This window comes from Bufo bufo, chromosome 11 (assembly GCF_905171765.1).
Source record: "Bufo bufo chromosome 11, aBufBuf1.1, whole genome shotgun sequence".
In the NCBI taxonomy this organism is placed as follows: Eukaryota; Metazoa; Chordata; class Amphibia; order Anura; family Bufonidae; genus Bufo; species Bufo bufo.
In genome coordinates, this window is record NC_053399.1 from 95,274,847 (window position 1) to 95,292,204 (window position 17,358).

The window sequence follows — 17,358 nt, forward strand, 5'->3', positions numbered from 1 at the left end:
ATGAGATAGATAGATAGATAGATATGAGAGAGATAGATAGATAGATATGAGATAGATAGATATGAGATAGATAGATAGATAGATATGAGATAGATAGAGAGATAGATATGAGATAGATATGAGATAGATAGATAGATATTAGATAGATAGATAGATAGATAGATAGATATGAGATAGATAGATAGATAGATAGGAGATAGATAGATAGATAATAGATAGATAGATAGATAGATATGAGAGAGATAGATAGATAGATAGAAAGATAGATAGATAGATATGAGAGAGATAGATAGATAGATAGAAAGATAGAGAGATAGATAGATAGATATGAGATAGATAGATAGATATGAGATAGATAGATAGATAGATATGAGATAGATATGAGATAGATAGATAGATAGATAGATAGATATGAGATAGATAGATAGATAGATATGAGATAGATAGATATGAGATAGATAGATAGATAGATATGAGATAGATAGATATGAGATAGATAGATAGATAGATAGATATGAGATAGATAGATAGATAGATAATAGATAGATAGATAGATAGATAGATATGAGAGAGATAGATAGATATGAGATAGATATGAGATAGATATGAGATAGATAGATATGAGATAGATATGAGATAGATATATAGATATGAGATAGATAGATAGATGATAGATAGATAGATATGAGATAGATAGATAGATAGATAGATAGATATGAGATAGATAATAGATAGATAGATAGATAGATAGATATGAGATAGATAGATAGATATGAGATAGATAGATATGAGATAGATATGAGATAGATAGATAGATAGATAGATAGATATGAGATAGATGATGATAGATATGAGATAGATAGATATGAGATAGATATGAGATAGATAGATATGAGATAGATAGAGATCAATTGTTTTATCTATCTATCTCATATCTATCTATTATCTATCTCATATCTATCTATCTATCTATCTCATATCTATCTTGTATCTCTCTATCTTTCTATCTCTCTATCTCATATCTATCTATCTATCTATCTCATATCTATCTATCTATCTATCTATCTCATATCTATCTATCTCATATCTATCTATCTATCTATCTATCTATCTTTTATCTATGTATCAGACATAGATGAGGTGCTCTCCAGAGTTGTACATCCTCAGATCGGATCTGGGGCCTTGTCTATGTAATTTATCCTAAGTGCTCCTGGTCCCCGGTGAGTGTCTCTGGATAATACCCGTATGTCATTCCCCTCGCTCCATCCTATTCCATGGTGACATGGGGGTAGGCAGAGGGGCGGGGGATGATTAATGGGCACACCTATTGTCAGGAGGAAAACAGGATAAATATGGCCTCTTTTCTGTATCAGGCCTGGGAATTTCATCTGATTACAGCGGCCGAGCGCTCAGGATTGCAGGGCACCTCGCTAACCAGTAATGTAATCTTACAGATTGGATTCTGGGAACACCAAGGGGGTTAAGGTGCAGAATACACGGAGGAGCGGAGACATTATTTCATTTCAGCAGCCGTCATCTATAACAATTGTCATCATCACATGTGTGTACATTGTCAGGGCTCATGTCATATAAATAAAGTTTAGCAGAAAAGAAATAAATATACACTGTAGATAGGCTGGTCACAGAAGCTGGGCCATTCCAGGTACTAAGACATTTCCATTTGATTCAGCGAAGGGGAGAAAAGTGTGATGAGATTCCAAGTGGACAAAACTTGTGTCATGTGACTCTAGAAAGGCGGCGGTCATTCCGAATTACATATTACAGCACGAGTAAGCACCGGCCTTGAAGACCACACAATACCAGTAAAATTCAAAAATTTGGCCGGGGGGAGGGTGTCATTTTGTAAAATTAATCTTAACATTACTTAAGCATTTGGCCGGATTTGTTATTCAGTCTTGGTTAATATATGCTTTTACTATGTTTATGGCCGCTTAACACTAGACAGGCAGGAAATGATGGGTGCACTGAAACAATGTGTCCTCTCATGGTCCCCATGTGGAGGTTTTTTACAGGTTTTTGATACTTTCCCACTAGGTTTTGCTGTCCGTTGGAGGTATAGTTTCCGAGGATTTCCAGAAATATCACCCGGGAGTATTTTCCTAGATGCCTCCATATGGGGGACCAGAAAGACACTTTTCCACACCCTGTCAAGGGTCTGGGGCTAAACTTAGTTTTAGTCATTTTTAACCTTTTTATTCAACATACTTTTTTCAAAGAAAATATAGATTTTCTAAGAATTCCCAGAGGAAAATTCAAAAAGTTGGCTCCCGAGTAGTGAGGAGACGACCTTTTTTCTATGAAGGGGAGTAAGGTAGCTCCACTTTCAGCTCATTAGTGACGACAATGGGAAGAACGGAGTGAAATGTCTCCGGGATGTTAATGTGGTTGTAAGATCTCCGCGCGCGCACGTTGACACGTTGTAAAGTTGAACAACCTCCTTTCTTTATTCATGTGTCATGCTCAATCCGGAAAACCGCACGCTATGAAATGAAACGTAAGAGGCATCCAGTTTATACCGGCTGCTGAGTCCCTGTATATAAGCAATCACACGGCCCACTGGAGCCTCGTTAGAGGTGTTTATTGCTTAATGAAATGTGAGCTGCCGAAAAAAAAAAAAACGCTTGCAGTCACACAACGAGGAAAGTCGGGATCTAACCTGATCGGAGAAAACTCCCTAATCTCTTGTAAATCCACATAATGGAGGAAAGTTGGGAATAGCTTGCGTTTTACACACAGTTCCGGGTTGTAGAACTATAACGAGCCTCTAAGGGGTTAAAACAAATGTAAAAGGGACATGCATTGTTATATTCCTAATCACAAAAAAACAAAAAAAATTGCAAAGTTCGTCATTTAAGAAATACATCTTATAAAAATATAAGAAATAACCGCAAGAGATAGAAAAATGTAAACTTTTCAGCAATTTTTTTTACTTTTTTTGTACTTTTATGTTTAAACTCTCTTTTTAAGATTTCATTTTTACAAAAAAAATTGTAATATTAAATTATTAGTCTTTAAAATGGAGAGTGTAACCTCTTGTTTGTTATACTTTAAAAAAACAAAACTTTTTGTTAACTTAGGAATTAATGAAATAGGGAAACTGGAGAAAGTCTAGGCACTAAAAAAAATAGAGATTAAAATCACAAATTTTTGTTTTTGTTTTTCATTTTCTGACAACTTGATCTGAACAATTTGAGTAATACGTGCCATACATTGATGAAGAGGACAATTCTGAAGAATTCTGAAGAGAATTGTAGAAGGAATTCACCAGCCGATAACAGCGCTAACAATTGTGTTTTGCCTCCATTTTGACAGCGTTTGTGGGCAGCTTGTAATGTGACATTTTGTTTTTGATGTCATTAAATTGGAAAATTGTGGATTGTGTAAATTGTTGTGAAGGCTGCATTCAACAGGGCAAAAAGATCTGAGAAGATTGTCAGGCTGACATACGGCTCCGGAGTGAACTGCCCATCTGTCACAAGTCAGGAGTCACTGATCAATTGTAGAGAATTGGTAATTGTCCCTTTGTGTACAATCTCGCCCCTCTGCCAGTGAGATCCTCACACATCCACCTTCCATGACTGGACTGATAGATAGATAGACAGACAGATGCATAGGAGATAGATAGATAGATAGATATGAAAGAGATAGATAGATAAGAGATAGATAGATATGAGATAGATAGATATGAGATAGATTGATAGATGGATAGATATTAGATAGATAGATATGAGATAGACAGATACATAGGAGATAGATAGATATTAGATAGATAGATAAGAGATAGATAGATAGATATGAGATAAATAGATATGATATAGATAGATAGATATGAGATAAATAGATATGATATAGATAGATAGATATGAGATAGATAGATATATATTAGATAGATAGATAAGAGATAGATAGATAGATAGATATGAGATAAATAGATATGATATAGATAGATAGATATTAGATAGATAGATAAGAGATAGATAGATATGAGATAGATAGATAAGAGATAGATAGATATGAGATAAATAGATATGATATAGATAAATAGATATGAGATAGATAGATAGATAGATATTAGATAGATAGATAAGAGATAGATAGATATGAGATAAATAGATATGATATAGATAGGAGATAGATAGATAATAGATAGATAGATAAATAGATAGATAGATATGATATAGATAGATAAATAGATATGATATAGATGATAGATAGATAGGATATAGATGATAGATAGATAGATATGATATAGATAGATAGATATGGGATAGATATGATATAGATGATAGATAGATAGATATGAGATAGATAGATAGATAGATAGATAGATATGGGATAGATAGATATGAGATAGATAGATAGATAGATAGATAGATAGATAGATAGATAGATATGGGATAGATAGATAGATAGATAGATAGATAGATAGATAGATATGAGATAGATAGATAGATATTAGATAGATATGAGATAGATAGATATGAGATAAATAGATATGATATAGATAGGAGATAGATAGATAATAGATAGATAGATAAATAGATAGATAGATATGATATAGATAGATAAATAGATATGATATAGATGATAGATAGATAGGATATAGATGATAGATAGATAGATATGATATAGATAGATAGATATGGGATAGATATGATATAGATGATAGATAGATAGATAGATATGATATAGATAGATAGATAGATAGATAGATATGGGATAGATAGATAGATATGATATAGATAGATAGATATGGGATAGATAGATATGAGATAGATAGATAGATAGATAGATATTAGATAGATAGATAGATAAGAGATAGATAGATGGATGATGATAGATAGATAGATATGAGATAGATAGGAGATAGATAGATATGAGATAGATAGATATTAGATAGATAGATGGATGATGATAGATAGATAGGAGATAGATAGATATGAGATAGATAGATATGAGATAGATAGATAGATAGATATATAGATAGATAGATAATAGATAGATAGATATGAGATAGATAGATAGATATTAGATAGATAAGAGATAGATAGATATACATATAAAAATCTAGAGATTTGATTAATGACTATTATAGTTAATAAAAATATATACCGTATATATAACTAATATAGCAAATAATGAAAAGTACATAATATAAGAATAAACAATAATATAGAAAATATAAAAACTAATAAAACATTCAGTATCATTTATAACATACAACATTACGTGATCTTTTACTGCAGTTAATCCCAAATTTAACAAGAGAATTATTTGCCAAATTGTCCCCAGATTTGCAGATTATTATAACAGCCTTATAGCTATATAATCCACGCTCTGCCCCGTTAGATTGTAAGCTCTTGTGACAAGAACATTTGTTCTTTGTTGTGTACCCGGCGGGCGTTGTGTCGGCTCTTCGGTGTGATTGACAGCTGTCAGTCAGTAAATGAGAGGCATGTGAGGTCTGGAGGTGCTGTGCTGGGTGGTAATTCTTTCATGGCGGAGTGTATACTGGGTATACTGGTAACGCAGGACTGCGGCCTGTGACAATGTGGGAAATTGTGTTTTGGTGCTGAATGTTATTTGTTGTTATCAGTGGAGAGGAAACCATCTGAGACGAGAGGAAGCAACTCCAACATTACCCTGACAGATGCCCAGGGACCATCACTCCCCAAGTCCACAGCCTTAAACTTTCCTAACAAAGGACTTGTTAACGCTTACTGCCCCAGTGATAGATATTACATAGATAGATAGATAGATAATAGATAGATAGATAGATAGATAGATAGATATGAGATAGATATGAGATAGATAGATAGATAGATAGATAGATAGATAGATAGATAGATAATAGATAGATAGATAGATATGAGATAGATAGATAGATAGATAATAGATAGATATGAGATAGATAGATATGAGATAGATATGAGATAGATAGATAGATAGATAGATATGAGATAGATAGATAGATATGAGATAGATAGATAGATAGATAGGAGATAGATAGATAGATAGATAGATAGATAGATAGATAGATAGATATGAGATAGATAGGAGATAGATAGATAGATATGAGATAGATAGATGGATAGATAGATAGATATGAGATAGATAGATAGATAGATAGATAGATAGATAGATAGATAGATAGATATGAGATAGATAGATAGATATGGGATAGATAGATAGATAGATAGATATGAGATAGATAGATAGATATGGGATAGATAGATAGATAGATAGATAGATATGAGATAGATAGATAGATAGATAGATAGATAGATAGATAGATATGAGATAGATAGATAGATAGATAGATATGGGATAGATAGATATGAGATAGATAGATAGATAGATAGATAGATATGAGATAGATAGATAGATATGAGATAGATAGATAGATATGAGATAGATAGATAGATAGATAGATAGATAGATAGATAGATAGATATGAGATAGATAGATAGATAGATAGATAGATATGGGATAGATAGATAGATAGATAGATAGATAGATAGATATGAGATAGATAGATAGATAGATAGATATGGGATAGATAGATAGATAGATAGATAGATATGAGATAGATAGATAGATATGAGATAGATAGATAGATAGATAGATAGATAGATAGATAGATAGATAGATAGATAATAGATAGATAGATAGATAGGAGATAGATAGATAGATAGATAGATAGATAGATAGATAGATATGAGATAGATAGATAGATAGATAGATAGATATGAGATAGATAGATAGATAGATAGATAGATAGATATGAGATAGATAGATAGATATGAGATAGATAGATAGATAGATATGGGATAGATAGATAGATAGATATGGGATAGATAGATAGATAGATAGATAGATAGATAGATAGATAATAGATAGATAGATAGATAGGAGATAGATAGATAAATAGGGGGATAGATAGATAATAGATAGATAGATAGATAGATAATTATATTTTATACATAGATAGATAATTCCATGTTAGTTTATAGATATATTGCATTGCTATAAAATAGAAAGATAGATAGGACATAGACATTGAATAGATACATAATTAGATTGGTACGTCTATTTTATTTTCTGAATAAATAGATAATTCCATGTCAGTTTATAGGTTGTATAGCTATAAGATAGATGGATAATTTGGTGTTCGGCTATGTACTTTACACTGCATCGTTGCTCTAATAGAGACCCGCTGCTCACCTGCACATTGTCCTCCTCAGGTATCCATGTATGCCGGAGCCGCTCCGTCTCAGGTAAAGTTTCCTTCCTCAGGTCCAGGGGGGGAAGTTGTGTTCCTCGGATCCCAGACACACACACACATATAGGGCGGCCGCACACATACACCCATGTGTATAGGCGTCCCATATATTTATATATATAGGGTGACACGGAGCACACCACATGAGGAAGAGGTGGCGGCTCTCATTGGCCACCGCACAGCCTTCCATCATACATATTAAACAGCTGGGATGGCAAGACATTGGCTGGCAGAATGGGAAAGCCCTGGGGACGGGAGGGGGAGGCGTTGGAACAGCTCCTGTGACTTGGCTGAGGGGCAGAGGGAGAGGACCAGGACTGGCTGGGGGATGAGGACATCTGTTCAGCATGCATATTTCATAAAGAGAAGGGCGATAGATAGGAGGGAGAGGGAGCCGGGATACACAGGCTGGGGACAGTCAATCAGGGGAAAGTGACAGATGTGACCCTCCGCACCCCCACCTAACCAAGTCCTAGGACCTCGTCCACTCCAAGGCCCATGATAAAGTTTGATTTCGGGGAGGATGTCGTAAACTTTTCCAATATTCGAAAAGCAGCAGCGTCGGGCGCTTCGTACCAGGGGGCATCACACAGCGCTATGCATATTTTAAACAAGTAAAAAAGTCTGGAAATCCGACTGGTTATTATACCGCCAAATAATGAACGCCCCCGTAATATCGTTATTATTACTTTATGGGGGGATGAGTGATGCTGGAATTACACTTCCTTTCTATTTCGGTTTTCCTAATAACACGCTTTGCAGTTTGCGTGAATTATTTAACGACTTGGAAACGCGTCGCATCTTCCTGTCAGGAAACCGCACACGAGACGGAGGGAAGGGTTGTGGATGTCTGCGGGGCAGGTGAAGGGGGCGCAGGTGGGAGCGCAGCGGGCAAGGAGTTAAATACAGATATTTCAGACATTACGCCGGAGTTTTATACATGGCGCAAGGACAAAGCAATGCTCTGCAGATCTCTAGAAAGGTCAGTGGTGTAATAATCTGCAGGATATATCACCGTGTATCTGTCAGGAGGTAGAGAGGACAGAGCGATGTTCTGCAGATATCTAGAGAAGACATTGGTGTAATAATCTGCAGGATATATCACTGTGTATCTGTCAGGAGGTAGAGAGGACAGAGCGATGTTCTGCAGATCTCTAGAGGTCAGTGGTGTAATAATCTGCAGGGTATATCACTATGTATCTGTCAGGAGGTAGAGAGGACAGAGCGATGTTCTGCAGATATCTAGAGAGGACATTGGTGTAATAATCTGCAGGATATATCACTGTGTATCTGTCAGGAGGTAGAGAGGACAGAGCGATGTTCTGCAGATCTCTAGAGGTCAGTGGTGTAATAATCTGCAGGATATATCACTATGTATCTGTCAGGAGGTAGAGCGGACAGAGCGATGTTCTGCAGATCCCTAGAGGTCAGTGGTGTAATAATCTGCAGGGTATATCACTATGTATCTGTCAGGAGGTGGAGAGGACAGAGCAATATTCTGCAGATATCTAGAGAGGACAGTGGCGTAATAATCTGCAGGGTATATCACTATGTATCTGTCAGGAGGTAGAAGGGATAGAGCAATGTTCTGCAGATCTCTAGAGATGTCAGAGGTGTAATAATCTGCAGGATATATCACTATGTATCTGTCAGGAGGTAGAAGGGACAGAGCGATGTTCTGCAGATGTCTAGAGAGGTCAGTGGTGTAATAATCTGCAGGATATATCACTATGTATCTGTCAGGAGGTAGAGAGGACCGGACGATGTTCTGCAGATCTCTAGAGGTCAGTGGTGTAATAATCTGCAGGATATATCACTGTGTATCTGTCAGGAGGTAGAGAGGACAGAGCGATGTTCTGCAGGTCTCTAGAGAGGTCAGTGGTGTAATAATCTGCAGGATATATCACTATGTATCTGTCAGGAGGTAGAAAGGACAGAGCGATGTTCTGCAGATCTCTAGAGAGGTCAGTGGTGTAATAATCTGCAGGATATATCACTATGTATCTGTCAGGAGGTAGAAAGGACAGAGCGATGTTCTGCAGATCTCTAGAAAGGTCAGTGGTGTAATAATCTGCAGGATATATCACCGTGTATCTGTCAGGAGGTAGAGAGGACAGAGCGATGTTCTGCAGATATCTAGAGAAGACATTGGTGTAATAATCTGCAGGATATATCACCGTGTATCTGTCAGGAGGTAGAGAGGACAGAGCGATGTTCTGCAGATATCTAGAGAGGACATTGGTGTAATAATCTGCAGGATATATCACTATGTATCTGTCAGGAGGTAGAGAGGACAGAGCGATGTTCTGCAGATCTCTAGTGGTCAGTGGTGTAATAATCTGCAGGATATATCACTATGTATCTGTCAGGAGGTAGAGCGGACAGAGCGATGTTCTGCAGATCCCTAGAGGTCAGTGGTGTAATAATCTGCAGGGTATATCACTATGTATCTGTCAGGAGGTAGAAGGGACAGAGCGATGTTCTGCAGATGTCTAGAGAGGTCAGTGGTGTAATAATCTGCAGGATATATCACTATGTATCTGTCAGGAGGTAGAGAGGACAGAGCAATGTTCTGCAGATCTCTAGCGGTCAGTGGTGTAATAATCTGCAGGATATTTCTCTGTGTATCTGTCAGGAGGCAGAGAGGACAGAGCAATGTTCTGCAGACCTTGATATTCTCAGTGATGTCATAACCTGTCAGGAAGTGGATGGGACAGTGCAATGTTCTGGAGATCTGTAGGAAATCACATACAGCTAGAGACATGCAGATATTGCCTCTTCCCTAGAGATAAATGGTGACATTCGACCAGAGCGCTCATAAACTCCCCCTAGTAGGGGCAATAGGCGTTCCGATTACTATGGGGTACACATAGTATAAGTACCAGAATCGTACATTCAGATTCTGGTTGCTGACTGTCACCACTAGGGGGAGCTTATGAGCAAACTGTAATACTCATGATTGTAATGTATATCTAGTCTACAATATGCCCCCAACTTGTGATAAAGTCACATGATATCATCCTTGCTTTCCGCAGTCACCACCAGGGGGAGCTTAAGAGTTTACTGCATACTGGTTATACATCAAACTCAGTAAGAGAACATTGGGCTCATAAACTCCCCCTAGTGGTGGCAGTATTTCCGTGGACCAGCGATAGAACAACTGTAAGAAATCACTGGAAATAGTAAAGTAAAGAGGAGGACTAGGAAATCCTACACGAAGAATGCTACAGGAACCTCTGACTCTCCGCTGACAGAAGAGGACAAAATGAGCTTGTACGTGTATGGAAGAGTCAGAAGAGCATCGATGAACAACGAACGATCATATCTAGCTTAATTCATAGCCAACCAGGTCTTTAGTAGAGCCTGAAAAAAGAACACGTCAAGATCAACCAGAAGATCAACATCTATACCACTGCCGCCTTAGAAAGATTTTGTTAGGCCCTTAATGATTTATCATTACTGCATTGAGCAACCAACCAACCAGTAGCCCTTAGAAAGGTCAACTGGAGAGATCAACTAGTAGGCCCACCTGTAGTCAACCTGCCTGAAGTCATAGTCTAGTCATTGGAAATTCTTAGATAAACCTTTGGTCGAAGAGATCATCAAATATTCATCAACCCAGCAGACAGAAATAAATCAAAGCCATAAAAGACTCCCAGCATCTTGAATCCAGAAGACCAGAACGTTAATGGAGCTGGCTCATCGCGACTTCTGGTTCCTAGTTCTACTTTATTATTTGAGTAATTAGCCTCCTGACAGAGTATTGCGTCTTGTGAGACATGGGGCTGAGCATTCTTTCTTCTCCATTGATCTCTTAATACAATGGGTCATTTATTACAGAGCTGACAGATTGTGTTCTTCTCCAACCTGTTGCCAGAAATGAGGGTGTTCCGTGCTTTCCTTGTTTAACAGCTGTTTTACTACCGGCTACATCTCCATTAAAGACTTACGACTTGTTAACCCAGGATGAGATGTTGATGATTTAACGGTAACTGTTAACCTTGTGGAAACCTGATGAAAATTTCTGACGCAATCTTCAAAATAGTTTTACTAAATGTTGGGATATTTTGCACATGAAATCCAAACTGACCTATTTTCAGCATTATATGATGGTTTTAATATCTTGGGTAATTTGTATATAACACGTCAGAAGATGACATCACACAAGCGATAACATATACGATAACAGGTCAGAAGATAGAGACATGTCAGAAAAGACCATGATTCTGAGGATTACATGTCTATAGAGGCATGACCTGAGTTAACAAAGTTCTATAGATAACATGTCAGGAGTTACAGACCTGTTATCACTCAAGATATAGCATGTGAGAAGATAGAGACATGTCAGAAGATAATATTACTCAAGAGATAAAACGTCAGGAGATAACATGGCAGAAGACAGACACATGTGATAAGATAATATCACTCAGGATATAGAATGTCCAAAGTTAAAAACGTCACTTAGGATATAACATGTAAAAAGTTGCAGACATGTCCGAAGAGAACATCTCTCAGAACATCACATGTCAGAAGATAGAGACATGACTGGAGATAACATGATTCTGCTGATAACATGTCAGAAGATAGAGATATGTCAGCATGTGAGAAGACAGAGGCATGTCAGAATTTAACATCACTCAAGAGATAACACATCAGAAATAACATGTCACAAAACTGAGACATGTTAGACATCATTCTGGAGATAACGTTAGAAGATAGAGATGAAGACATGTCAAAAGATAACATGCCAGAAGTTAACATCACTCAGAATATAGCATGTCATGAGACAGAGACATGTTGAACGTTAACATGTTAGAAGAGACACTTTAGAATATAATATAACTCAGAAGAAAACATGCAAGATAACATCACTCTGGAGATTACATGCCAAACGATATTTTCACTGAAGGTGTCCATTCACCTTTAGTAGCTGTTGGTCGATGCTCTCCTGACTCCTCCATACACACACAAGCTCATCTTGCCATCTTCTGTCAGTGGAGAGTCAGAGGTTCCTGTTGTTATGTATTAAATTGTCATCTGATTTTAAAAAAATACTATAATACCATGATGTGTATGGTGGCCTTTAGAAGGTAACATTTATGAGCCTGTCAGAAGATAACATCTCTCATAAGGTAAGATGCCAGAAGAAGAGACATGTCAGAAGTAACATCACATGGGAGATAATGTGTCAGAAGATACAGACATACAGTATCAGTAGATACCAGCTCTCAGGACTCATTATCTGGGACCACCACCAACATATAGCAACAGAAGTACTGAAAGAAGTCCAGCCCTATTTGGTGCCACTCAAAATTTGCTGTCACATGGGCTTGTGAACCTTTTCTGATGCCATAAGATGATGGAGGTGGATGAATTTCCAGTGTTTGGTGTTAATTCATAGCATGAATAATGGGACATTTCACTGGCCGAAATGATTGTTAACATTTCTGACGGTTTTGTACCACGCCAATGTAAGTGATATTTTCATTGTACGAAATGGTGACTCCCTTGAGACAACTCTTAGGCAAGAAGAACATCATAACACAAGCGAGTAAAAGTTTGTGTCTTAACTTAGAAAACTTCTCACAAAATGAAAATGATAATTGAAATTTTCTTCAAGGTCAAGAAACAGTTCATCAATTACGATACAGCGGAGGGAATCTCAAAGCCTTATGCAAAAACTGATTGTTTAAATCGGCCAAATGTTCTCCTAAACTGTTTGGTCTTTTCTGTTAATGATACGAAGAACAGATTTCGAGAGAAAATGTAATTCTGCCCACGTTAAATTAGGGAATAATTTGCACTGGAGTTCGGCCAGGGTAACTGCTATGTCACTTTGAAATTAGATTAGGAATGCTTTATGTGTAGATTATTTACAAATGGCATCTGACTTCAGCTATTGATATTAGAATTAGAACACTGCCTTTGAAATACACAACTAATGTTGATCATATCGATTTCCCACAAATTTGGGCAGATACCTTTTGAATTGGATGTTGGGGGTAGAAATCATCCATAATAACACTGTCATAAAGCATATTCTAGCTCCGAGCAAGTGAGCCATCAGGCTAGTCTGCCATGACGACTTTGAAGATTCTCTGAGGTGATGTGACACTGAAGCAAAATTGGGCCTCCATGTTTGGTATTTAAAAATAAGGTTGCTAAAAATTGGATCAATGTTGACTGATCATGGAGTGGAGATTGTTATGGTACTCTTGATCTTAATGGACCAGATCTACCATGACTCTCGATAAAATGACTTACAATGGAGATTGGTATCACATTGGTCTATCACGATGAGACGTCTAGTAGAGGCCATTATATGATCAGACTTACCTTGTGAGTAAAAAGAGTTTTGTCAACATTGATGGGTTATAGAATGGAAGCTACTATAGAACTGATCTACAAAATCCCACCTAAGTATGGAATGCAATGGATTATGGTCCATCATGAAGTGATATAGAACTGAGGTTGTTAGGAAATGTATTGACCATGATGATATATAGAATAGGGGTTGGGGTTGACTAATCCATCAAGGCTAATTTTTACTTACCTAGGCCCATTCCAGCAGCATATTCCTGCAGCAGCCATAGTATCTTGGGCACATGGCTTCCCGATGATTACCCCACTTTGTTAATCCTTAAAATGTGAAGATTCAGCTGGATACCACCATCTGTGGTAGGTGAAAACCTTCCAAGCTAGTTACTACTGTTTTGCCTTGACTTTAGACCTGACCTTTACCATAGCCTTGACTTTAAACCTGAACTTTACCTTAGCCTTTGGACTTCACCTACAAATTGCTATTTCGAGATTAATCACCTGGTAATTGTAGTCACCTGGTACTTGACACCTAGATTTGTTTTCTTCTCATCCTCAGGCTATTCCAGATATTACTAAGTAGTGTATTTGCCCCAAGTCTATGACTAGCCTGGAGAGAGTGATTTGGGAATGCATTGGGAAAGTCCTTAACTTCTTTCAGGTGTTAAGGGTGAAGAATATGGAGATTCTTTAGAAGACTTCATATCTCCGATTAACCAGCATTAAACGAATTGAAGTTCATTGATCAGCTTCCAATGAAAGAACCGTAACAGTCATATGGAACTTACTCCAACAAGGTCTACCATAATATGACGGTAAGAATATGGTATTTAACTTATCCACCATGGTCCAACGGTGAGGCCTAGAATGCAGACTGTGTTGCCCACTATGATGTACAGTACAGAGTGGTATGGAAGTGGTCCAAATTGATTAGTCTCAAAATGTAGAGAGGTAAGGAGGACTAATTCATCATGATGAACCATTGGTCTAATATGGACCTGGTACACCAGGATAAGATATACACTGCTCAAAAAAATAAAGGGAACACAAAAATAACACATCCTAGATCTGAATTAATTAAATATTCTTCTGAAATACTTTGTTCTTTACATAGTTGAATGTGCTGACAACAAAATCACACAAAAATAAAAAAATGGAAATCAAATTTTTCAACCCATGGAGGTCTGGATTTGGAGCCCCCCTCAAAATTAAAGTGGAAAAACACACTACAGGCTGATCCAACTTTGATGTAATGTCCTTAAAACAAGTCAAAATGAGGCTCGGTAGTGTGTGTGGCCTCCACGTGCCTGTATGACCTCCCTACAACGCCTGTGCATGCTCCTGATGAGGTGGCGGACGGTCTCCTGAGGGATATCCTCCCAGACCTGGACTAAAGCATCTGCCAACTCCTGGGCAGTCTGTGGTGCAAAGTGATGTTGGTGGATAGAGCGAGACATGATGTCCCAGATGTGCTCAATTGGATTCAGGTCTGGGGAATGGGCAGGCCAGTCCATAGCATCAATGCCTTCATCTTGCAGGAACTGCTGACACACTCCAGCCACATGAGGTCTAGCATTGTCTTGCATTAGGAGGAACCCAGGGCCAACCGCACCAGCATATGGTCTCACAAGGGGTCTGAGGATCTCATCTCGGTACCTAATGGCAGTCATGGTACCTCTGGCGAGCACATGGAGGGTTGTGCGGCCCTCCAAAGAAATGCCACCCCACACCATTACTGACCCAATGCCAAACCGGTCATGCTGGAAGATGTTGCAGGCAGCAGAACGTTCTCCACGGCGTCTCAAGACTCTGTCACGTCTGTCACATGTGCTCAGTGTGAACCTGCTTTCATCTGTGAAGAGCACACGGCGCCAGTGGCGAATTTGCCAATCTTGGTGTTCTCTGGCAAATGCCAAACGTCCTGCACAGTGTTGGGCTGTAAGCACAACCCCCACCTGTGGACGTCGGGCCCTCATATCACCCTCATGGAGTCTGTTTCTGACCATTTGAGCAGACACATGCACATTTGTGGCCTGCTGGAAGTCATTTTGCAGGGCTCTGGCAGTGCTCCTCCTGTTCCTCCTTGCACAAAGGTGGAGGTAGCGGTCCTGCTGCTGGGTTGTTGCCCTCCTACGGCCTCCTCCACGTCTCCTGATGTACTGGCCTGTCTCCTGGTAGTGCCTCCATGCTCTGGACACTACGCTGACAGACACAGCAAACCTTCTTGCCACAGCTCGCATTGATGTGCCATCCTGGATAAGCTGCACTACCTGAGCCACTTGTGTGGGTTGTAGACTCCGTCTCATGCTACCACTAGAGTGAAAGCACCGCCAGCATTCAAAAGTGACCAAAACATCAGCCAGGAAGCATAGGAACTGAGAATTGGTCTGTGGTCACCACCTGCAGAACCACTCCTTTATTGGGGGTGTCTTGCTAATTGCCTATAATTTCCACCTGTTGTCTATCCCATTTGCACAACAGCATGTGAAATTGATTGTCACTCAGTGTTGCTTCCTAAGTGGACAGTTTGATTTCACAGAAGTGTGATTGACTTGGAGTTACATTGTGTTGTTTAAGTGTTCCCTTAATTTTTTTGAGCAGTGTAGTAAAGAGACAAGGACATCTTGAGTAACAGAGATTGTTAGTTGGTGGTGGAGGCGACAATGTTTCACATGAACATCTACATATTACTGACACTGGAACACCCCAAGAGAGCACATCATATTTGGTCCTCAATCTGTGCTGATGACAGGTCCTCTTTCAATCAGTCAGTGACCTCCATGACATTCTGTTATCTTGAAGGCCACCTTGTATGAAGTCTACTGTGAGTCCAAGGCCCTATTTCCCAGTCAGAATTCCAGAGCGGAAGAGCTGGGACAAGTTCTCCCTCCCACCAACTTGACACAGATGGTCTCAGAGGCCTTGCAGTAAGAGACATCGCTGCAGAGAAGAAGAGGGTGGTGAGAGGCAGAGTGGATCAGGTGTGGAGTGCAGGCTTGCATCATCGTTGCCATGGCACTGATTAAAAAACAATATCAGCCTAATGAGCTTGTGGCAATAACATCACCCACCCTGAAATTGAACACACACGCGCCTAGACAGACATCTGACACACACACACACGCTTAGACATTAACCCCTGCACAAAATAGACAAACACCTACACAAGGCAGAGGAAACACAATCTGCTATACGCTTAATGTGTGTCAGTCTGTGATAAGATTAGATACAACATTTAGGTGCTCACCAAGGACACCACCACACGATAGATATTAGATTAGATAGACAGATAATGTGATAGATATGAGATAGATAGATATTTCCTAGATATAATATAGATGATGGGTAGATAGATGTGATAGATAAATATAGATGGATATTTACGTGGATAGATAGGTATTGTTCATTCGAAAAATAATTTGAGATATTAATATAGAACAAGTCAAGGTAACCTTGGAATAACTGACTCTGAGACACCCGGAGGATAGGTTTGCACTGTTGGGGAACACGCAGCTGTTCTTGGGGCTCATTAAGTTTTTGTGATAAATAAGAAGTGATTTAGGAGGCCGCTGTGCCCTCACCCTGTACCCTGCCTCTCAGCTGTTGCCTGGTGCAGAGACTTTTGATAAATTTGATCCTGCACTCTTCACATGCTCCATGCACCACAGACCATCATCACCCGAGTCCTCCGCCCCACGGGGACCTCACATCTTGGTTTCTGGGACGAGTTCCTATTT